Genomic DNA, 22,761 nt, shown 5'->3' on the forward strand with positions numbered 1-22,761 from the left:
AGCTGCGTGGTGGTTCGGTGCGTTACAACGACTCGACTGCTTCACACGGATTCCTTCACATGCCTTTACTAACCTAGGCGCGCGTTTGCCACGCCTGCTATGTGCGCATATTTGACCCGTGCAAAGTGACCCGAGTAAAACCTACCGCTTGCCTATCACGTGAGGGCATATTTCCCATCATCCTTTTCCTCTAAATTTTTTATGACTAGGCTTCAAGATTGCCACGTGACGCTCCCTCCTAGTTTTTTTCCTTCCTCCATGCCGTCAGAGTAGTAACCGCACAGAAGCACATTTTATTCTGAAGCGCATTTGTGCCGTCACCGTGGACGTCGCTTTGAGGTTCTGTGTAAAGTCCAAACACAGCAACATCGTCGCCGCATGCCGTACGCTGTTTGTAAAGCTTGTGGGGGTCAGCCGACTCTATCTAGCGTGCGAGAGAGAAGGGGGGGGGGGGCGGAAGCGCGCATCCGCGCTAGGTACGGTGGGGGAGGCGAGTAAGGGAGGCGTATACTTCGGTGGCGGCCGCCGTATCTTGAATGCGATCTGCGATGTGGAAAACGTGTGCGCCCGCACGGGCTTATCTTCAAAGCGAACTGCAGACAAGGTCAATATCTTGCATTTCTTCGTCGAAGCACTCATTCTTGGAATGTCACACCAGGTACTGGATGCGTGGACGAGTGTCGTTTCGCACAAGCACGAAGCGTCAGAAACGAAGAGCGAGTGACACGATGGCGTCGTAGCGTCGTATAGCGTCACCTAGTGTCAGGTTAGTGAAGTGAAGCGCAGAGACTTGCGCAGTAGCCAAAGAGTTGCGGTGCCAGCGTGTTGAAAAAAAAAACAAATTTGTTTCCTTCAGCAACATCAACAGAAAATGGAGAGTGCCGTCTTGGTGGGCTAGGCCAGCTGCAGCAAGCGACGGGATCAGGTTTGAATGAAGGGAGGGGGAAAGGTCACGCCGGCGGCAGCAAGATCACCGGGTCGAAGGATGCAGGCCTGCCTCGCACACATGCACTCGTGCGCTCGCTTCGCATTCCGTCGCGGCGGAGAAGGTACTTCCGCTTGCTGCTCGCGCAAAAATGACAAAATTTGGGGCGAAATCTCTAGGTTGTCGGCGGGGAACATTTGTTATTTCGAGAGTGTCTCCCACAGCCACTTTGTTACGTAGAGGTCTCAAATACATGTGCTCCTATGGAGTAACGGCGGGGAATAGAAAAACTTCGTTATATGCAAGAATTCGTTATATGGAGGTTCGTTATAAGCAGGTTTAACTGTAGTTTCATGCCCGATAATATGTTGTTCTTTATAATTATGCCTCTTGATATAGGCATTTGTTTATTGTCTCTTACCATTGTACGGTATTTCGCACATTCTTTTGTTTTCCTTCTATGTTGGTAATCTTGCTGCTTTAAAGTTTAACCCATGCCTTGTGTACAGTTTTTTTTTAAATTTGAACCGAGGGTCCCACTGCAGTCTTTGACTTTGGGACCCTCATCTGTATACTAAGTTTTTACATAATCAATGTATTGAATGAATAATAAACTGAAACTCAAACCTGCATGCCAAATTTAATCAATTTACTCCCATAAATAAAAAAAAAGTTTTCATTGCCACGTCCCCCTTAAATACATTGTTGAAAGCTTAGTTGCAAGTCAGCATCTGTGCATGCTTCTAACTGTCTTCTCTCTCTTTTACGCTGCTATACAAGCATTCCGTTTTCTACAAAAAACCAAACAGTCCAGTCTGGCTATCACTGACCAATTCACAAGCTAGAGGGCAGGTTTGCAAACAGATTGTGGGTATACTAAACCTATATTCTTGTGTTATCCAGACCTAACTGGCTTTCTCTATGCACTACAGTTTCCGAACTCTGTATGCATCAGCACGCTTTAAATGTGCCGCATAGACGTATTGATATATACGTGGTTTTGCATACACTAATGCAAGACGCAATTTTCACCCTAATACTTCAACTGCCTCATTTTTACATGCTTCTTTCTTTTTAAATATGCATGTGTGCAAATAATTTCAAGTTGATATACGTTCTGGAAAACCTGAAATTTTTTACCTTAACCCCATATGTACTACAGCCTCTCTGTCTGGATCCTGCTGAAATGCACTTAACTCCTTTGCCTGCTTTGAGGCATTGTCGCAAGGCCCAAAAAGGAGGCAAATTCCTCTTCGCTGCTATTTTGTCCATAAAGGTACTGTGACCTGCTTGCAACAATATTAAAATTAAAAGCTTGCCCCAAGTTCTGAAAGTTTCAGATGCAGTTGCTCCAAACGCTGTTCACAGCAAGATATGGACAGTAAGAGGACTATTGCAGTCCTGACGTTGCTGAAGTTTACTGCAAAGCTATTCTATCGCACTTACGGCAGTCACTGCCCCATGAACAGCCTTGGCAGATTGTCTTTGCACTACTTCAATATACCCAGACTTGCAACCAGAAAGGTCACTGTGGGCACTGCTAGTGTGAAGCAAAACACAGGAGGAGAGCATGAAAGGCAATCACACTTCTGCCTGAACAGATGGTGACATGTTTCCACCTACTTTCTCACTCAGCTCGTCACTTCCTATTTGCTTCTGGCACTCACATGGACACAGCTGTTAAGATGTTTGTGTATTCTAGAGCTCAGACCGCAACAGTAAGAGAAAAATGGTGAAATCGCTCTCTACCAACATCCTCAATTTTTCGATTTACTTTTGTTCAATTCGATGCTTGCTTAGCCAAAAGTTTCTTTGACGACTCTAGCTCATGAGGCGTTAATGTGACAGTAGCAGGCTGCCAATCAATGCAGCCATATGAAGAATTCAAGGTTTGTTTACTTGTCTGTGCACTACCAGAGAGTGCTTCTGTGAGATGCTTACAGCCTTTGCGGGTGTTCTCAATCCTTGGTTCAATCTTGTAGGCGAGGCCCACCGAGGAAACAGAATTTGAGCTGGAGTAAGGGTCAGCAAGTGACTGTGGGAACTTGCTGACAGCATAGTTTGCGATGTTCCCGATTCCTTTTGCAGAAGATCGGTCTTCCACTTTTCGGCATGCAGCTGCATTCATTCTATTTCCTGTTTTTGTGGCGGCTGAAGACATGCACCTTTGTCTAAGGCATCCAACACATCCTGGCTAAGGCTTTTCAAGTAACACTCACCATCACACTGAACTAGCTTTCATGCAATTACACTATAGCTCACATTGGCATTCCCTCTGGCCCTCAATTCAACATTCAGATTTGAATGGAGTTCACTCACGTTCACTTATAAATCTTTCTCAACACCGCCTCTTCCTCATGCTGGCAGCTAAACTCACTGCCACTGGATCTCGACTCATATTTACTATTGTTGACACTTGTTCAAACTTGTGCCTACCCATGCACACTTAGTACTCCCGCTCACATTCACAGGAGATCCACCACATTCATGTCAACATCCACTCTAGATTCCAAGGCATATTAAGAGAACACACATGCAAAGATGCACCAAGTAGAATACATAAATGCAGAAGGAGTCAAAGCGATGCCTAAAGTGAAATGTGAAATTAATTTATTCGCAAAGGGTACTCATGATTTGGCATGAAAAGCTTTATTATTAGCAGTTGAAGTGAATGCCAAAAATTGTGGTTTTAAATTCGTGCCCCCTTGTGGTTACGATCACGTGTGCCTGTCGTCACAGATTCTTGTGTAATTTCGCGTACTTTGGGCACGTATGAGCATAAAAGAGCCCAGTTTTTTACACGTCGACATTCTGGGTGTTTTCAATGGCAATGTTTCGAAGGCAGGATTCTATACTGATCAACAGCTTGGTGGATCCCTACGAACCAACTGCAGATGGTGACTTAAGCACGATGCGGTGGCACAGATGACCGTAGCAATAGCCGACTGGGGCTACTTTAGGCACCCCCAGAAAAGGCATGTAAACAAAACAGTTCTGAAGTTTTTCCTAATTTCTTGCAGATCCTAAATCAACTCCTGGGTGTGGACATCTTTTTTTAGGTAATAAATATCTGAACCAAGAACAAAAATATATTTGAGACACCTGTATTTCTGTTTTTACGTGAACACTCTCAGACCTCAGAACACGAGACCTTCATCTCGTCTTCATACTCTCGCTATCAAAGTGTGTCAGCCTTAAAGAAATCACTAAATCTCTCTTCTCTTGACATGCGCAGGAAATTAACACGGTTGTCGTTCTTCCATAGCCTTTTCCACAGCAACATTCCATTTGCCCGAGCTCATATTCTTCCCGCTGCTCACATATCGACGCGCACAGACCATATTCATAAAGTAAAACCTATATTTGCAAGGACTAATCTTTATCAAAATTCGCCTCTAGTTTTATCTATTGCCGAATGGAACTCACTCCCTTCAAACATTGTCTCACTTACTGAATCATCATCATTTCATGCAGCACTACTAACCTTCTTAGAGTGTGTCAACCTGTCATAACCCACGTATTACGCTTGAATATTTACTTGAACATGTTTTTATGTGCTTAGTATTGTACAATTTTTTCCATTTCATCTGATATGCACTTGCAAAACATCTTGTCTGTATCTGTAGTCCTCTTCGCGTTTTCAGTTCTCTTGCGTTTTTTTACGCTACCAGATATTGTATAATCATCGTTTTCGTTGTTGTTTTCGTTTCTTTATATCTGTTCCACGTTTTGATAATTTTACTGTACCTCATAGCTTGCCATATTATTTATATTCTACACAGTGCACGTCCATTTGACCTTTTCCATCCCCCCCTATGTAATGCCCTAATGGGCCTTTAGGGTACTCAAATAAAAAAAAAAATTTGCCGCGTATCTGCGTGCTTCGCTGCAAATGTCGTCGAAAGACGATAGTCTTCTGCCGGCCTTACTACATGAGTGCTGGTCTGATCCGCGGCCACCCGTGATGCTGTTCTCGTACCATTTCCGTCCTGGCATGAAGGTTTGTTTGAACAGATTTCATTGTACCGCATTATTTCATCAAGCGGCCATTTATGTTTTGCCCTGCCTCAGACAGCGCTTCCTTTATGTTGAATTGGCCACATCTGGCTGGCATTGATAAAATTGAGGAGGCGCTGCGTGAGACATGGACGCCATCTGGCAATACATCGGGAAACATGAGCTTGTGCAGAGGGTTTCCTTCCTCCATGGCAGAGGGCGCTCGTCGGCGCGCAGTCGGGGAACATCTTCGTCGGCACACATAGCATTGCATTTTCAGCGCAGCTTAAGAAACTAGGGTCTTTAGAGTTACGTATCTATGTATTTTCTATTAAAGGAACACACCTCCTAATACTTACCTAGTGATGTTGCGCCTCAGATATGCGTAATATTTACTTTGTGATCGATAACGTTCACAAGTATGAACAGCCGTACCAGTTTAAGTAGTGTGGGCGGTAAGCAAGTGGTCCAACTTTGGCCGGGTGGCTGAATCGGGTGACAGACAGACAAACAGACAGACAGAGAGACAGACAGACAGACAGACAGACCAAATTTTCAGCGTTTAAGTTCCCCAAGAAAGACTATCGTCTTTAAAAATCGATTCCTGTCCCAAGATCTGCTGGTCAGAAGCAGTTTCATTTATATTAGTACTGAAATGCTGGACAGTGCAAGTATCTTGCATGTTAATTTTTCAATCGAGCACACCGTCTTTCACTATTCCTGAGCGTGCGCAAGTCTTTCAAATTAATAAGCTTGTCTTTCTATGACAAAGATTGTGTATTGAGGGCAAACCAAAAGTGCGACACAGGCCCGAACATCTGTAGTGAGAGTTATTGTCAATTATCGACGATTTCTCTGCAGGACATCTGTAAAAAGGAGTGTCTCACGACCCGATTAGGCAGTTCCTCGAACCTCTCTAGAACGCAGAAGCACAGACCTCAGATCCTTGAACAACAACATGCAAGCGAGTGGCCACAGATGCCATATGCATTTTATACTGGAGCGCCAGCGTTGTAATCGACAACACGCGTCGGGTGCGCCGCTGCTCATGGCATGATAGACCCACGCACGAAAGGCATTCGCCGGGTCGTCTTCGCAGTGGCAATTCCAGCGAGATATCTAAATCCGTGTCAGCTGGCGGGCGGCAATGAGTGGTGTTTCTGTCAAAGTAACGCAGCCTTACCAGCGCCTCGTTTGCCGCCAGCGTTGGAAACGATGTACGATGCCCTAACAAAAGATAATCGTGCTGTGATAACCGCCGCTTACTTGCGAATTTCTTTCCAGCGTTAGTCGAATGCATCCTGAGCAGCGGAGTGTAATCTAACGCTGGTGAGCCAGTGTAGGGCGCAGTGATACAATCTCGACCGGGTGAGGTGAGTTGCCACTGCAAGAATTAGGAGATGGCGATGAAGGCGGGCATTGGGATTATGAAAAATAGAAAAGGCTGTATTCAGTTCATTGGTACATGGTTTTGACTCTATCTGAGACTAGAGCGGTTCTGCCTAACACGGGGGCCAGGACGGCCTTAAATAACCCCTTGTGGTCTTGGGATAGCCGATGTCTCCTTTGGGGAACTTGTGTCAAAAGTGTCAGTCCTTTGTCAGGTTGTCAACTTGACAACCTCTTCCCTCTCGGGTCCTCTCCTTTGGTTGCTCACATTTCTGTTTGCTCTGGCCATAGAGGGGCGACGCTTTCCGGGGATGAAGTGAATTATCTCGTCATTGGAAAAGCGCTCGGGCCTGTTTCCCACATTTGAGAGGTAGAGTTTCCAGGAAGATCCCAACCGCCTTTTGGGGATGAAGATAATTGGTCCGACATGGGAACGTGCGCGAGTTTGGTTTCCCACAACTGAGATGCAGAGTTCCAAGCCTATCATAACAGTGGGTGGCATCTCTGGATGCGCTTTGTGAGGTATACGCAGGAGACATGAGCACACCATCAATGCCGATACAAACTCATGCAATGACAATCGATTCAAATCACCACCGCACAGGCACATCAACTACATATATCGGCTCTGTGAGCGGCTAGACGAAGTGATAAGCAAGCATCGGCTGGCAATTCGGTGACAAATTTTAAATTCCTAGGGGCAATAGAGCAAGCTACGCCGTTCAGTTGCATGCCTAGAAAAAATGGCGACGGCTAAACGTCACAAAAGCACACGCATGAGGTCTAGAATAACCTATTGCAAGGAAGCGTACCAGGCGCACAAGCGGGCGGTGGATCAGTGATTCGTAGATGAACAGCTTTCTGACACAATAATGAATTCAAGTTTATTCGAACTTACCGTGCAATCCTTTGACAGGAGCCGGAGAATCCACAACCCTGCATGCTTGGACCTTGAAGCAGCGAAGAACGCGGGAAATGAAACTCGGGACGAAGCCGCTGCCTACAAAAAAACAAGTAACATCATCCTTATTCAAGATTTTTAATTGTGAATGGGCAGAAAGTGTTGTGCTCGCATACCTAGAATAGATGGGGAGTGGCTATGTCTCCATTCAAATACAGATATTGCGAGAAACGCTCCCAGCATGTTGAGCAAGTGGCCCGCCAATCCTTGGTCACTTTATTACAAGATTCTAAAATACAACTAAAACTTGATATAATGAACTTCAATAAGATAAAATTCTCGATATCACGAAGTATTTAACTTTTTATAACTGCTTGTCCATACACAATGCGTTTTGAACCTAATAAAACGAGGTGTGTTTATGCACGATTTCAATATAACGAAATTTCACTGGCGCCACGAAGGAATACGGAGACAATAAACCGAAACTTCTGCGGATGCAGATGGCCAAATGCAAGCGACCACATTGTGAATGCTCCTCTCAAATTGTGTGTGACCAAAAGCTACGGCCGAAGAGCACTGTCATGTTCGGTATAAAGTCCAAGCTCAATATTATCTTATCGCACCCCGCGCACTTCATGCTTTAGGTGCAAGTCTTGCGAGGGTGAGCTGAGAAGAATGGTGGCTTGGTGAGCACCACCTGCCCATGTGAGCAAGGAGAGAGGGGATCCGGAGGGGAGCGAGCTTGAGGTAACGTGATCAAATGCATACTGAAGGAAGGGGGGGAGGAAGCGGGGCCTGGTTGGCCATTGTCTCCTTTTCTAGCGCAGCCATGACTGTCAACGCAGCTGAGCACATATGCAGCCCACGCACCCTTTTTGACATCTAATCTGCCACATGTGCTTGCCGAGATGGTGTGGAATCATGTGCGCTGTTTTCCCACATGTTTAGTACTGGAGGTTGCAAAACCTCGAGTTTCAGAGAGACGCGTTGAAGCGAGAGGTAGACGAAGCACTAAACCCCCCCCCCCCGCTGCTGGCGTTTTGTATGAAAGCGTCGTATTACTGCGGGTGACACTATCATCCACGGGAGCGGAGTAGGCGCGAAAGCGTCGGTGGCTTTGCTTCTTACTGCCAATGTGAAGATGTCCTCCACAAAGCATGAAACTGTATCTTTCGTTGCCGATTCAAATTTAACAAAATTAAACTTCCTCAATGTTACATAACAATTCTGGCCCAAGCACAAAGAAGAACAGTGTTGTCCCCCATATTGAGAATTAGCAAAAATTATAAACCACAGACTGTGCAGACAAGCATTGTGACATTCTTTTTTTTTCCCACAATATAACAATGCACAGTGGCTCCATGTCTCAGTGCACAAAGCCGCACGCCCACAAGCCTCATCATGGTCACCATTTTATCATCATCACCACCACCATTCTATTCACACTGGTCATACAGAAAGAACCTAGAAAGTAATCAAATTTGGGACCATTAAGATTATACATTTGTCATGCACCTTCTTTCAGCACCCATACCAATTCTAATGCATGCGTTTACTACTAGTTTGTGTTCTGCACTTTAGGGCATTCTCTAGCAGCAGACCTGAAAAGCTTGACAAGTAGAAACTTGCAAGCTGCCGCTTCACACAATGTTCCTGCGCATAAAAAAGTGCAAACGGTCAAAGGCAGCCAGTTGCACGTCAACTTGGCACAGAGGGCTACTAATGAGCGGCAGCTGGTGACAGAAATGGTTGCTCACATGTCCCCTCACATAAAGGTGTTGAAGCGATCTCCAACGCCAAAAGTCTCAAACAAACAGACGGTACTGGACTGTGTAAAGAAGACCGAGGTGTGCAAACTGTTGCAATAATATTTTGAATGTTGGCATGATACGTCTTCAGTGTAGGACTGAGTGATTGGCTCTCTGATTAACCTTCCGATTGATCAACTTATTATTTAAAGGTACAGTGAAATGTAATACAAAACTAGTGTAGACTGCAAGATTACTCTTTTGAAGTTCTCTGCTTTAGTTCAAATAAAAAAATTTAAAAAAACATGGCCATAAGTGAAGAAAATAAAGGCCAAACATTCCTCTTGGCATTTCGCATAGAAACTGCGGCACTGATGTAGTCCACAACGAGAAAGTCTATAGAGGTTGCCAAGAGTATTTGTTCAGAAACACATACACTGCAATACGTTCTTCTTTGTTAAAAAAAGCCTCTTTCTCAAGAAACCAAATAAAAACTGCAAAGAACTAGTAATAAAAGAGCTCAGTGAACAACCCCTAGCGCACGCTCGTCCAGAGCACGAAATCATGCTCATAAGCGCATTTGTGCCATCTACACAGGAGCAGAAGGACATGCTCTAGGCAAAGCAGGCTTCTTAACAATGTTCATTTTTTCTAGAAACATGCATTTAGGTAAAAAGCATAAAGCTTGCAAAAGGTGGCATACGGACAATGGGCCCTACATTTTGGGAGATCAAGATAGTATGAAATTCCCTTTGGTGTCCTTTTAAACAAATGCAGACTACACCAACAGGTGCTTAAGCATTTATGAATGTGGTATCCTGTGCTGCATGCATGTCAAACTTCTTATTACAAGACATGGAACAGAATATGTGCCTGCAAGTGCAATCAGTATCTCAGTGTACGCAGTAGCTATATAAGAGTTTAGCTTGCTCTACTCTTTTTGCATTTAATATTCTTACGGGGAGAAAATATATGTATTTACAATATATACAGAGGGTTGTAGCTCTGTGGCCAGGGTGACACCATCTACCGAGCTCCGAGACACTTCAGCCTCTTCTTCCCCAACCAACGTCATTTTGTCCACAGCGGTACAAACTCGTACGTGACATGAACCCCCCGGTGGCAGAAGCATCGTCTCGATGCTTCTTAGGGTGGCGAATCAGCGTGCGAGTTATAGGGCTTTAGTCGCGAAACGTGCACGATATCAGTTCCTGGGGTGGTAGAAGACTTTGAATTCACAGGTGAGATCTCATATGTGAGGCTGGTGACTTGGCGAAGAACTCGGTATGGCCCGACGTATCGTGGCAGCAGTTTTTCGCAAAGGCCGACGGGACGGGAGGGTACCCAAAGCAGAACAAGGGACCCAGGGCTGAATAGAGCGTCCCGACGATGACTGTCGTAACGGTGCTTCTGGATAGTCTGAGATGCCAGAAGACGGTCACGGGCAATACGACGTGCTGCGGCCGCGCGAACAATGGCGTCGTGAGCATAGAACGTGGTAGTGGTGGCGTCAGAAGGGAGCAGTGAGTCAAGAGGCAGGAGAGGGTGACGGCCATATAGTAGATAGAACAGGGAATAACCAGTAATATCGTGACGCGACGAATTGTATGCAAACGTCACGAAGGGTAAGGTGCAGTCCCAATCCCGGTGATCATCACTCACGTACATGGAGAGCATGTCCGTAAGTGTGCGGTTGAGACGCTCGGTAAGTCCGTTTGTCTGTGGGTGGTAAGCCGTCGTGAACTTGTGGGACGTTGAGCAAGAACGAAGAAGGTCGTCGACAACCTTAGAAAGAAAACAGGGGCCTCTATCGGTGAGTAGCTGACGTGGGGCACCATGATGTAGGATGACTTCATGGAGGAAAAATCAGCCACATCAGCTGCACAGCTTGTAGGGAGGGCCCGCGTTATGGCATAACGCGTGGTATAGTCCGTCGCAACAGCCACCCACTTGTTGCCCGAGGATGAGGTAGGAAATGGGCCAAGGAGGTCCAGGCCGACGCGGAAAAATGGCTCACTGGGGATATCTATAGGCTGAAGGTGGCCAGCGGGAGACAATGAAGGCTTCTTGCGGCGTTGGCAAAGTTCGCAGGCAGCGACGTAGCTTCGAACAGAGCGATATAGCCCAGGCCAGAAAAATCGTCTGCGCACACGGTCATATGTACGGGAGACACCCAAATGACCAGCGGTAGGCGCATCGTGTAACTGCGAGAGAATTGTCGAGCGCAGATGCTGGGGAACGACGAGGAGCAGTTCAGCACCATGAGGATTCATATTGCGTCGATATAAGGTCCCGTCCTGGAGAACAAACATACGGAGAGAAGCGTCCTGTTGCTCCGAGGTAATGCGTTCGATGATGGATCGCGAATATGGGTCACGACGCTGCTCGTCGGCGATTCGTGAGAAGTCGGAGATCGACAAAACGCAGGTATCTGTATCGGTTTTGGTGCCATCCGGTGGGTCGACAGGGTAGCGGGAGAGGCAGTCGGCGTCCTTATGTAACCTCCCAGATTTGTAGGACACGGAAAACGTGTACTCTTGCAGGCGTAAAGCCCAGCGGCGAAGACGGCCTGTCGGGTCTCTGAGGGAGGATAGCCAACATAAGGCATGATGATCTGTCACGACGGTGAAATGTCGACCGAACAGGTAAGGGCGGAACTTTGCAATGGACCAAACAAGGGCCAAGCATTCACGTTCTGTTATCGAGTAGTTTCGCTCTGGTGCAGAAAGAAGACGGCTAGCATACGCGATCACGCGATTGGTGTCCCGCTGTCGTTGGGACAAGATAGCGCCAATGCCATGGCCGCTTGCATCAGTGCGAACTTCGGTGTAGGCATGCGGATCAAAATGACCCAACACGGGTGGATTGGTAAGGCGACTGATAAGCGTTGAAAATGCTTCAGCCTGGTCGGGTCCCCAACGAAAAGTGGTGTCCTTTTTCAGAAGGTCTGTGAGAGGACGAGCGATTTCGGCAAAGTTCTGGATAAATCGCCGAAAATAGAAACACAGCCCTAGAAAACTGCGGACATCGGTAGGAGAACGCGGAAGGGGAAACTCCCCAACGGCACAAACTTTGTCAGTATCAGGCTGGACGCCAGAAGCGTCAACCAAGTGACCAAGTACTCGTATTTGGCGGCGGCCGAAATGGCATTTTGCAGAATTGAGTTGTAGGCCGGCACGTCTAACAACATCAAGGATAGCTGAGAGTCGGTGAAGGTGGCTCTCAAACGTCGGTGAAAAAACTATGACGTCATCAAGGTAACAGAGGCATGCGGTCCATTTGAATCCGCGCAGAAGAGAGTCCATCATGCGCTCGAAGGTAGCAGGGGCATTACACAGTCCAAAAGGCATCACTTTAAATTGGTAGAGACCATCTGGGGTGACGAAGGCGGTCTTTTCGCGATCTCATTCATCCACTGCGATTTGCCAGTAGCCGGAGCGCAAATCAATCGATGAAAATAACTGGCACCGTGTAAGCAGTCCAGCGCGTCATCAATACGCGGAAGCGGATACATGTCCTTTTTCGTAATCTTATTCAGGTGACGGTAATCGATACAAAATCTCCAGGTATTGTCCTTCTTTTTAACCAAAACGACAGGTGACGCCCACGGACTGCAGGAAGGCTCGATGATATCTTTGGAGAGCATTTTGTCCACCTCCGTTTGGATCACCTGGCGTTCAGCTGCTGACACACGGTAAGGCCTCCGGTGTATAGGAGGAGCGTCACCAGTGAGGATGGGATGGGTGACGACACGGCTGCGACCTAGTGGGCGATTTCCAAAATCAAAGATGTCTTCATAGGACATCAGAATACGGCGAAGGGCGTCAGCGTAAGCAGGCCGTAGGTCAGTAGCTATCATGGGCGTAAACTTGTCGTTGCTTGAAGTAGGACGGTCGGAAGCTGCAGCAGTGTCGAATCGTGGTTCGGGCGTAAGAGCAGCTACTCCACACTCTTCCAAAGGGGACAGCAAAGCGAGAGATACACCCTCAGGAAGCACTTGCAGACACGAACCAAAGTTCAGAAGGGGAAGCCACGCTCGATTGTTAACAAGAGTGACAATAGGAGCTGGGTAGTGCGATTTGGCGTGGCAGGAGAACGTCGCAAAGTGGGGACACCACGTAAGGACCATCTCGAAGTGGAGGAGAAGGCGACATGAGGACGTAGGTCGCAGCATCAGGTTGCAGGTGAACAAATTAAGCAGAACGAAGTCGGGACTTGTGGTCTTCGGTCGGGTCGGCAAAGTAATGGAGCAGTTCAAGGCGAAGGGTGCCGGTTGCACAGTCAATAAGTGCTGAATGAGCAGTCAGGAAGTCGATTCCAAGAATCACTTCGTGGGGACACTCGGCCAGTACAGTGAACAGGACTAACACAGGACGACCGGCAATGGTAACACGGGCAGCGCACATTCCCATCACGGCTGTTGTACTGCCATTAGCCACTCGGACGGCAGGCGACTCGGCAGGTGTCAGGACTTTACGGAGACGGCTATGAAGATCTGATCGCTATAACCGACACCTGAGCGCCAGTATCGATGAGGGCTTGAACGGGTACATCATCAACAAAAATTTCAACAAGGTTCGGTCGAGCAGCAGGGGTTAGCAGAGGTTTTGCAGTCCGAGTCGTCAACGCAGCCTCACCTCCGGGGGCTGCATTGCTTAGTTTCCCGAGAAGCGGCCCGCGTAGGACGGGGACGAGGGGCGTCGAGGTGTAGGCGAGCGGGACTGACAGGGTTGCGGCGAGGGCGAGCGGCTAGTGGTGTTTCCCCGAGAGGGAAGGCCGGCATGGTATGGTTCAGAAAGGGGCGACAGAGACCGAGGGTCTCGGTTGAAGCGGCGATCAGCGTATGGTCGAGGCGAGGAGTACCAGCGGCTACTACGGCAGTGGCGGGAGATGTGACCGACCCGGGAGCAAGCAAAGCAAATCGGCCTGTCATCCGGTGTTCGCCACGCAGATGGGTTCCGATATCGACTCGGGAACGACTGGCGAGGTGCAGCAGAGGCAATGACAGGAGTGGTAGGGGTGGGACGTGGGCGGACGGCAGACTGGACGTCCATGTTGACAATTTCTTGGCGGACAACAGCTTGAATGAGCGATATGGTCATGTTGTCGTGCGTATGGGGACAGTGAGAACTTGGAGCCATAGCCTCAAGTTCCCAGCGGATGACCTGTGTCAAGCTTGGCATGGCAGGCGGATGTGATGCCGGAGGGTCGTTGCAGGAGGAAGTGGCGGCCGTATTGGGAAGTCGGTCGAAGCGTTGTACGATGCGTTTGCTCTTCGCTTGCTCAAAATTCCGGCATTCCTTTATGATGGATTCAACCGTTGAGCAGTTCCTGCAAAGCAGAAGGTTGAACGCATCGTCTGCGATGCCCTTCAAGATGTGTCCAACCCTATCGGCCTCTAGCATGTCCGCGTCCGCTTTACGGCAGAGAGCCAGAACGTCTTGAATATACGCGACGCATGATTCGGTTGGTGTCTGGACACGAGACGCTAGCTCTTGCTTGGCCTCCATTTGACAGTCCCACAGGCCTTCCGAAAAGATCGCGTAGCTTTTCCTTGCAGAAGTCCCAGCTTGTAATTTCGGTTTCATGCGTCTCGAACCATACCTTCGCGGTTCCTCCCAAGTAAAAGATCAGGTTGGCCAGCAAATGTGTGGCATTCCACTTGTTGTGCTTACCGACGCGCTCATACGACGTCAGCCAGTCTTCGACGTCGACCTTGCCAGTGCCAGTGAAGATTCCCGGGTGACGTAGCTGGGTTAGTACCACTTCCGCTGGTGTCTGAGTGGCGGAGGCAGCGTCAGCGTCGGAGGCAGCGTCAGTAGCCATAACAGCGGAACCGATGTGACGCCCGCTGCGAAGATCCAGGGCCGGCTTGTGGCGAGATTACCCCGCACCTCCACCAAAACGTTACGGGGAGAAAATATATGTATTTATTGCATATTTAGAAAATATTGCAGTATTTACAATATATACAGAGGGTTGTAGCTCTGTGGCCAGGGTGACACCATCTACCGAGCTCCGAGACACTTCAGCCTCTTCTTCCCCAACCAACGTCATTTTGTCCACAGCAGTACAAACTCGTACGTGACAATATCACCTTTGCAGCATTTTGCTACCATAAAATTATTGAACCTTATTAAAACACATTATTTATACTTTTAGAGCTTGACTTACACAGACTCCTTTAATTTCTTTGTATACGACTCCTTTGATAACAATGGGTGAAGATTTGTCCTTGGGATCGGTATGCTCAAGCCTCCATCCCTACTGCCTGAAATGAGCACAACGTAAGCTTTAAATCTTACTTGGCTGCAGAGAAAAAAAATGTGGCACAATCCTTTCAGTAAACCATCTCCTCTAAGAAAGATTCACACATAGCACTCGACTACCGTAAGATTCCAAGCAAGGCCCCCTCCAAACAAGTAGAAATTGCCAGCAAAGTGGGAGGGGGGGGGGGAGGCTATCCTGGCATGGGTCCAAAATTCAAGATGGCGATGACAAAGGTTTCCCACCAGAAGAAAGTAAAAACAAAAAGCATAGTCGGCATGGATTTCACATTTCATTTAACATGCACTTTATTAAGCTTAAGTACGTGAAGGTACATGCCATTCGCGAAGAAGGCACGTGAATACGTTTCCTATACGATCAATGTCTCACATCCGGGAGAGTGCTGGCGGAAAGTAAATTTATTACAACCCAAGACACTTTTCTTCTAAAAATCCAACAATTAAAGCGCTGCTGGCGGATCCAGGAGCAAAAATGGTCTAGGTGAAGCAGGCTTCTTAACAATGTTCATTTTTTCTAGAAACATGCATTTAGGTAAATGAGCATAAAGCTAGCAAAAGGTCGCATACAGACATTTTCGGAGATTAAGATAGTATGAAATTCCCTTTGGTGTCCTTTTAAGCAAATGTAGACTACACCAACAGGTGCTTAAGCATTTCTTAATGTGATATACTGTGCTGCATGCCAGAATTCTTATTACAAGACACAGAACTGAATGTGTGTCTGCAAGTTCAATCAGTATCTCAGTGTATGCAGTAGCTATATAATAGCTTAGCTTGCTCTACTCTTTTTGCATTTAATATCACCTTTGCAGCATTTTGCTACCATAAAATTGTTGAAACTTATTAAAACAGAGCAAAACTAGTGCACGCTTGCGCAAGTTTCCAAGGAACACATAAGAGTGCATACGCACACATGGGAAGTATGACAATGCACGAACCTAGTCACACAATCACTGTGACAAATAAAACACAAGGGATCGGATCCGTCGAGCCATGTCAGCCTGACCCCCACCAGTTGGGATGTTGGCGGCAACCGCTAGAGGTGCTCTTCTAACATGGAAAAGATCCATTCCCTTACATTCTTCTTGGCTTCAGTGCATTGGCTTCTTCTGGTGGCTACCTTACTTGATTAATCAAGCCCAATGTTTCCTCCGGTTCTTTTCACGAAACAATAATGGTGAGACAGAAAAACCACCTAACTTCTTAGCTGAACAAGCAGCAATGTCAGACACAATAGAAGAACTGCACAAAATGCCCCCTTCCCATTTCATAGCAGCTTAATAAAAGCTACTGACATCAGAATTTTGCAAACTACAACCTTTGTCCGTAAAGTTTCGAGACTGATTTATTTTCTTCACTAGAAATGATTCCCCAAAACAAACGTTAGTGCGCATGTGTAGCGCCATCTTTTCGGGCTAACCTGAGCTGTTCATGTTAATTGCTGTGGCAGCTGCTAGATGGCACTACATGTACAAAATTACGTTGTCACTAGTCGTCTGCGCATTCTACTGTGAGTGAATGTGGAGAGATGGATGTCCACCTCGAACAGCGTGTAAACATAAAATTCTGTGTAAAGCTTGGCAAGACAGCCACACAGACGTATGAGCTCCTTCGTGATGCTTACGGCTACAAGACATTATCATGGGCGCAAGCTTTTGAGTGGCACAAGAGGTTCGTTTTGGGGAGAACGTTGGTGGAAGATGACACAAGGCAGGGGCACCCTGCAACCTCACGGAATAAAAACGACATGGCTCGGATCAGGGAGATCGTACAGCAAGACCGCAAAATTACAGTCTGCATGCTATCGGATGCTCTTGACATTACAAAGACAACATGCCACCAAATTTTGCGAGAGAACTTGGGAAAACGAAAGCTGAACGCCAGACTTGAGCCACACTCCCTCTCACAGGACCAGAAGGACACGCGAGCATCAGTGAGCGCCGATTTGCTCTCCGAGAAAGAGAAGGATGCTGCATTCATCGACAGCATCATTGCTGAAGACCAAACATGGTGTTTTCAATACGATCCTCAAAGAGGCAGAGCACCGAATGGCGGACCACGAGCTCTCCAGAGTCAAGAAAGGTGCGGCGACAGAAGACCAAAACAAAGACGATGCTGACAGTTTTTTTCGATGCCAGAGGAGTCATACACCATGAGTTTGCCCACAAGGGCTGACGGTGAATCAGGAGTTTTATATCTGCATGCTCCAACACATGCGTGATGCACTGCGACGCCGTCTCCCTGACTTAAGGGCATCTGGACAATGGAGCCTTCTCCACGATAACGCAAGGCCGCCCACTGCTCTCAAAGTGACAAAATTTCTCGCCAAGCACAGCATTACTGTACTTCCCCATCCGCCATACTCGCCTGACCTCTCCCCATGCGATTTTTTCCCGTTTCCTCGTGTGAAGAGAGCCCTAAAAGGTCGCTGGATGGGGAGCATGGAGGCCATTCAAGACGCCACGACAAAGTAGCTGACAGCCCTGCCAAAAGAAGCGTTTTCCAACTGTTTCCAAGACCTCAAGAAGCGTTGGAAGCTGTGCATAGGCTGCAAGGGAGTCTATTTCGAAGAGGTGCTGCCCAAATGATTTCAATGTTCAACGCATCTTTTTTAATGGACTCAGTCTCGGAACTTTATGGACAAAGGTTATACAACCAATACAATTATTAACAAAATTTCAGAAATTAAACTTAAACTAATTGCTTTATGGGACATGTTGTAATTACAGAAGTGCAGTCAACCAACACTCAAAGCAGAACATTTTGCTACGATCAATGTGTGATTAAATATGTAACAGCGCAACATTAAACTAGGAGACAAACAGAAGAGGAGACAAGGACAAGCATTGTGGGAGCTGCTACATAGGCCAGACGAGGAGGTATTTAACACCGCTTGTCCTGGCCTGCTATTCGGTTTATCCAAAGTCGCGCTGTTGCATTTTTAATTAAATTAAAAATGCAACATTTCTAATTTCTATTAATTTTAATTTCTATTAAAATTACTTCAGGCTTTTTGATAATCTTTGACGAGCTTAAATCTGAATTTTGATCTGTCAACCTCAGTGCAGCAAAAATTATATGTTGGGCTTTGCGGGGTTAACTTCTAAATTAATTAATTTATGGGCCATATTGTAATTTCAGAATTGAAGTCAGCCGCCACTCACAGCATAACTTTTTGTTATAGTCTTTATGCTACAAAGCTTGATCAGCCAAATTGCCATTTGATCACTAATTCATGATTTTTATTAAACACACAGTATATACCACCATCAAAAGATTCCATATGTAAAATTTACAGCCAGCAGAGACCATCATAAGGACTGTGTCTACATATGTGCATGCAAACACCATATTCACTTCCTACGTGAAATGTGAGTTTTGTGCTCCACCTCAGCTTCTAGAATGTGATCACGTAACTGCAATGAGCCGACAGGGCAGGCTGGTAAATCCTGTTCACTGACATATACTGATGCTTTCTTGATGTCTGAACCCTGATCACAACTCCTGTTGGCAATAACCAGGGCAAATCATTTGTTTCATTCCAGCAGTCAATGTACATGCGTATATACGGGGCAATTACAGCCGCTGTACTGCCATGAGCCAAATGCTTTCCAGTTCAATATTGGCCAAAGAGCAAGGAGAGAGGCTGAATGCAGCAACAATAGGACAGCAGGGTCACACAACATGCCACACCTACACTCCAACATCTGGCCATTTTTTATTACAAAATGCCCATATGCATGCATACAGCCACAGACACACACACACACACTACTCCAAATAAAACTGTTCAGCCCTTCAGTTAAGTTAGTAAACATAACTTATTTTGTAGTTAAATTAAAAGTAATTCTTATGGTAGTACACTTATCGGAGCATGTTGTATGTTGAGTGCGATGCAACACAGTAAAAATGAAAGTAAGACATTACATACGATTTGGAAATGTAGAGTCTCGCTTTTCGCAATGTGCCGCTGTCTATGCACAGCATATTATTGAACTTTCTTTCTCTCCAAAAACGAAGCTACTATGTTGCAACACCAAAAGTGAACTATCAGGCAATACAGGTCATCAAATTACCACCTCTGCACACATCTTGGCAATTACCAAATAGTAGCGAAGATCCCAATAAATGATAGTACAAATACTGCCTTAAGTTTCCTAGGATTTAAGAGAAAAGTATGCGTAAGTTTATCACGGCAAGTTATCCGCAGGGCGCCTCTTATTATTTACCAGGCTGTTTCAGCAGCTTCCTGTGTACACACAGCAGCTCGTCGTAAGCATGTGCACACCCGGCACAGGTGGGATGTGTAAGCTATCCAACCCAGCTAAATAAAAAAATAAGTGGATCACAAAAAGCAAGGGACGATACCTTTATCCTTATGTTAAAGCAAGTCTAGATCTCGCGCTGACGCTGCATACGTACGGGTGCGATCGTACGGGCGATGTAGAGAAAGTCCGCGCCTGTTTTTTCATCCAAAAGCCGAACAGCAGCGAGGAGCAGTTCTTTGATTTCTTCAACCTGAATAAATAAGCGAAAAAGCCATTTGCACTGGCCCCCCCAATGCAACGAACTCTTCCACACGCACCTGGCGCACCGTGTACCCGCCGATCGTGTCTCCCGCCTTATACTGCAGGGCGTGTTTGACCGCTGCTGTGTGACTCTATCGGCGAGCATTAGTCCTGAAACAGTTAAAACAAGCGTTGTAAGCACGCGAGTTCAACTGGGCAAGGATGTCCCACTGAACTACAATAAGAAAACAAAATTCGAGGCTCCTTACCACGCCTTTAGCCTCTTAACACTTGACACAGCCGTTTCAACATTTCTGAATCTTACGTAAATATTTGTTGCACTATTACTCGAGGAGTTGCCGCTGAGAGGATTTGCTTTATTAACGAGTCGTGCACTCGCCCAACAACGAGGAAACCATGTGCGAACTGCGAATGTGCGGAGGCTTGGTCCGGCTCAATTATTGGATAGAGACACGACTGCCCGCCTAATCAAGACTTGTACACATCTCAATTGTACACATTGTACACATCTCAGAGGAAGAAAGATTACGGATTCCATGACGGCAACAGCGCCGTAATGATAATGATACTCGGGGAAAGAAATAATAGACGAGTGTTAAAGTTGCTTGAAGGGCTTAGCATTCTCCGAAGCATTGCGTGTTTGCATCTACGTGCAAAAATTTTGCATGGCCTCTGAGAGTGCTGCGTGCTGTTGTCTCGCGACTCTCAACATTGGTGCAGAAAATGTTGCTTTTATGTTCGAAACGTTGTTTCGAATTTAACGCGTGGTGTCTCCTCAAGTTGATAAAACTAAGAAAAAAAAATCGCGTTAAGTTGTACGAAAACCGTAATGCGAGCAAAATCGTGTTATTATATGCATGTGCCAATTGGTTAGGGCAGCACCGTTTTTGAGTGCGGAAGAAATGTCGTTGTTTCCGGCGCTAGCAGCAAAAGAAATTGAAGAAACGCAAGAGAAATTTCGCAGTGGAACAAGAAATCATGCATTTGCATACCGCAAAACCTAATGTGCGCTGTTCTTTTGCGATAATTCAATGAACTAATACGCAAATAATACATCGCTAAGTTTTACTACTTTGTAGGTCAAATGATATGACTTGGCACTGCAGTCTCGTCAACTTTTTTTAACTTTGCCTAACATTGCGCTTATTCCAATGGTCTACGCAATTTAAGCGCGAAGTGACGAACACAAAAAGCTCTCTGCACGGCGCAGAGAGCTTTTTGTGTTCTTCACTTCGCGCATGATGTTCGTGGATTGCTTCACATTATGTAAGAAATAGCAATTTGGAATGCTGCGGAGCACGTTTGCGAGAAAATCGTTTCTGGGTGCGAGAAAGTGAGTCGGCACATGCCCGTATACGTAGTCTGAATTTAATGCACGTGTGTTGCAATTATGTTAAAGAATGCAGTTATGCTTAGGATCGTTATTCGTGGCGTGCGCAGATTGCTTGAAGCCATTGTTACGCGCGCAATTAAAGAGAACTTGCGAATTGAGAAGAATGTTTGTAAGCTGTGGCTACGACGTATTCTGAATAAACACTCCTGCCTCAGTGGCGCATGCATGGCACCGAAGGTTGCTTTTTTTTATTATTATTAGCTGCGACAATTGCTCGTGACGCTTTTCGCAAAAGGGCCATCTGAAGTGCGTAAGTGAAAATTTGTGCGAAGGCGGGAGAGAAGACATAACCAATACTCTTTTTTTTTTTTTTTTTTTCAGGTCATGCCGACCATAGTCAAGTACTACGGGAATTGCTGCTGTGTTGTGTGGTGCAGTGACAACGGCAGGACATGGAGAGAGCGTGGCTGGCTGACAACTTGCAGTGAGCAGCCTTCATTCCTTGTTTGCTATGCAGCCTGAAACTACCACTTAATAAGAGAGGTTAGGCTTCAAAGAACGAGCGTTGTTTTCCTCTTTAATGCTAATGCTGTGTTCTGCAGTTTTACTGTTCTGTGGGGTTTTTCATAATATCACCTGTTTATTCCTTTTGTGAAATTTATTCTCAACATATGGCACCTAGCTGTATTGGCATGTCTTGCACTTTGCAGTGCACCCATCTTTTTGTGCTTGCGTTCATCGAACGTTTAGAAAAAAAAGTACATGTGCTTACTGAGAATGACTGAAAAATAAAGTTTCGTCTCTTCCAACACTTGTCATGTTTATTTAAAGTGCCTGCATAAACACACAGTGGCATCGCCTGCTTGCTGCTCTGGCGGTGAAGCTACTCGATGCATGCAATTAAGTAATGCGTTAAAAAATCAAAATATAGCCATAATATAGCCTCCGGGACGAGCACTCGCACGGAAACAATCTTGGAGGCCGTGTACATTTTCTAATCGCCAGAAGACAACCTTCGTGATTAGTTTTCCTGCGGTCCCAATCTCTGAGTCTGCGTAGATTCCACACACCCGCTAAGTGCGCTGCGAACCAAAATCGGCCGCAGGGGCCTATGGAAGTGTCCTCTCTTATCCTTGTATGTTACTCTATGACACCATGGCCGATATTTTGTAGCGATGCGTTATTCTTTATACTAGTCTTATCATCCAGCGCTCACGGCCGGCTGATCCCGTTGATAACGTCTACGGCTGTGTTCCAATACTCGCCTAAGACGGCAAAGTAGACGGCTAAGTGGACAGCGGCCATCTTAAGTCTCGTTCCAATTCTCACGATCGAAGGCGTCATAGTAGACAGCTTCGCGAAGACAGCATCGAAGTCAGAAACGTGTGCAGGCTACTTTCCTGCCCAAACAAGATGGCGGGTGAGCAGGATGCTTGAAAAGCCGACAGGAAGGTCGTCTGCGCACAAAAAAACGTAGACGTGCTTTCCTACGCCCTTAATATCGTGTTTTTCATAGGTACGCAGGCGCAAGGACCTAAAATACAGAAATAATGCGTCATATTTTGAACTTCTTCTTGTCGCCTCGAGGTGGCGTCTCGTCGCAGACGCGTCTTCAATACTTAATCCAGACGGTTCGAGACGTGTTCCATT

General features: G+C 46.4%; 1 long non-coding RNA gene across 2 annotated transcripts in view; it reads right to left on the reverse strand.

Moving 5' to 3' along the window:
• The window catches only part of LOC119452379 (uncharacterized), a 72,367-nt gene extending 52,230 nt beyond the window's left edge, over positions 1-20,137 (reverse strand). For both annotated transcript variants that reach the window (XR_005191891.2, XR_007464845.1), the window contains exons 1-4: positions 20,027-20,137; positions 19,835-19,928; positions 19,672-19,767; positions 15,137-15,233 (exon numbers count right to left, since the gene is read on the reverse strand). This is a non-coding gene — a long non-coding RNA (uncharacterized LOC119452379). The remainder of the gene's footprint in view (positions 1-15,136; positions 15,234-19,671; positions 19,768-19,834; positions 19,929-20,026) is intronic.
• Positions 20,138-22,761: the final 2,624 nt, after the last annotated feature.

The sequence above is a fragment of the Dermacentor silvarum genome, chromosome 1 (genome assembly GCF_013339745.2).
Source record: "Dermacentor silvarum isolate Dsil-2018 chromosome 1, BIME_Dsil_1.4, whole genome shotgun sequence".
Lineage (NCBI taxonomy): Eukaryota > Metazoa > Arthropoda > Arachnida > Ixodida > Ixodidae > Dermacentor > Dermacentor silvarum.